This window comes from Etheostoma cragini, chromosome 5 (genome assembly GCF_013103735.1).
Source record: "Etheostoma cragini isolate CJK2018 chromosome 5, CSU_Ecrag_1.0, whole genome shotgun sequence".
In the NCBI taxonomy this organism is placed as follows: domain Eukaryota; kingdom Metazoa; phylum Chordata; class Actinopteri; order Perciformes; family Percidae; genus Etheostoma; species Etheostoma cragini.
In genome coordinates this window covers 510,774-512,766 of record NC_048411.1, presented here as the reverse complement: position 1 = coordinate 512,766, position 1,993 = coordinate 510,774, and the positions used below count along the sequence as shown (strand labels likewise).

The 1,993-nt window shown below is 47.9% G+C and overlaps 1 protein-coding gene across 6 annotated transcripts in view; it reads left to right on the top strand.

The window, feature by feature from the left end:
• The window catches only part of tet3 (tet methylcytosine dioxygenase 3), a 37,632-nt gene that overhangs the window by 16,224 nt on the left and 19,415 nt on the right, over positions 1–1,993 (top strand). The window contains exon 1 of one of the 6 annotated variants that reach the window (XM_034873063.1): positions 8–170. The exons of 4 other annotated variants lie outside the window; for them this stretch is intronic. The gene's annotated coding sequence lies outside the window, so the exon portion shown is untranslated. Of the gene's footprint in view, positions 1–7; positions 171–1,454; positions 1,874–1,993 lie in introns of those variants that run through there. One more of the 6 variants, XM_034873061.1, reaches the window with a different exon arrangement.

The following is a 1,993-nucleotide window of genomic DNA, read 5'->3' as shown; positions in this document are numbered from 1 at the left end:
CCCCCCCCCCCCGTCCTACTGGTTAAATCTGCTCCAAATCTCCAGCAATGTTTGAGAGAAGAGAGGAGACGCCACAAGGCCGATCAGCAGGCAACAGGGCGAGAGGAAACATCCAGCGATCATGACCACGTTGATAATGATAATGGCAATGACGCCAAGGCAGAACAAAGGTGAGGAGAAAATAACAAGAGGACGTTAGCTGGTGGACTGGTGGACAGGAGAGGACAAAAGTATTGCGTCCTTAGCCAACTGTAATAGGTTGCTACTACTTAACGGGGTGGCTGTCTTCGTTTTGGCAACAACTTGCTCATCGTTTTTGTGCCCCTTTCTTCCTCATCATCATCTTTGCTCTCTTTACAGAATCAGTCACATATTAACTGAGCGACTCAAGTTTCCTTCTCTTGTCGTCTTCTCTGTCACCTCTCTCAGTGTCTTTATCCGTTTTGTTCTCTTCATCCTGCCACTCTTTCTTGCTGATGTTGAATTGTCATCCGCTGTTCCCTCTCCATAGTCCAGTGTAGTTGTCTCGCTCTTTTACCTCTGTTGTAATAATATCGCCGTCATTCTTCAATTTATTCCACCTTGTAGGTGAGTGAATGATGAATAATTGTATATTAGGTTAACTTCAGCTTCTTTCAGTCAGAAACCCTTCACCTTGTCTGTATCCTTTGGATCTTGGAGGAAGTACCAGCAACACCGCCAGCAAGCCAGCTCCCTCTTCATCTACCAACCTTTGTCTTTCCTGTCATCCTTGCTAGAGGATTTAATATCAGCTACAGGTGTAAGATTAAAGCTTTTTGTTTGTTTTGCACCAATGTGAATGTGGATGGAGAAGAAAATGGAGATCGAAGAACCATTATCGGTAGCTTCTCCTTTAGCCTAGGGCTTAGCCCAATCTAGACGCTCAAACAAGGAACGAAATCTCCGTGAGGAAAACCAGATACAGTTTGCAGAAGGTATAAACAAGCATAAACATAACGTTGCTTTCCTTTGCTTCCTTTTTCCTGATGATGCCGTTGTGAGTTGAGATTGTGTGTTCGCTTGGCAGCCGCTGGTTCACCTCTGCACTCGAAAGCGGAGAAACTCTGTCGTAGCCAAAATTGCCAACACTGGGCTTTTGTGGATTTACAAAACACATCCTAGCATTATATGTAGCATCATCTAATGCAGTAGAGCAAGCGGCGCTAAACGTTTTGCACAGAGACAGAGAGGTTTTCTCACTGGTAAGAGCTCTGCTGCACTGTGCTGTTTCCTAGGCTGCTGCTACTAGCAACTCTCCCCCACAGCTCTCTCTGTTTCTGCTCACTGCACACTCCTCCATTCCATCGTACGTGCCCGCTGTGGCTCAGATAATGGCCTCTCGCTCTGCACACACTGAAGAGAGAGAGGAGTGGAGATGGAGGGAGAGGCTGTGTGAGAGGGAGGGGAATGAGGGAGGGAGGGAGAGGGAGAGAGAGAGGGAAAGGTGGGGGCTGTGAAGAGAAGCCGACTGCATGTGTAGCCGAGAGAAAGAAAGAGGATATTGAAAAAGGGAAGGGAGGAGCAGACAGAGATAATGAGAAAGGAAAAAGAAGAGAACAGAAAGCGTCGACCATAAGAAGAAGCGAGAGAGAAATGAGAAACGTGCGCGCTGCTGGGGGGAGGTGTGTTGTGTGTGTGTAGTTGGCTGTGTGTGTGAATACATGCATGTGTATTTCGTTGTTCGCTCTGTCTGTGCACTGCACAGACTTGAAGGAATAAAAAGGAATACAACCCAACAAGAACAAATTGCTTGTGGGCTGCTCTGCCGGGAAGCAAGTCTCATGCTCCTCTCTGTCTTCTCTTCTGCTTTCTGCTCTCCGACCCGCAGCTCCGTCTGGACGTACGGGATCACGTAAGTATGCGTCGCTGGTCCTTGGGCTCTCAGCCGGCTTCATATTGTCAGGGTTTCTGCTTCATGTTCCTGCTCTGAAAGGAAGGGGTGGGGGAAGAAGGAAGGAGGAGGACAAGAGGG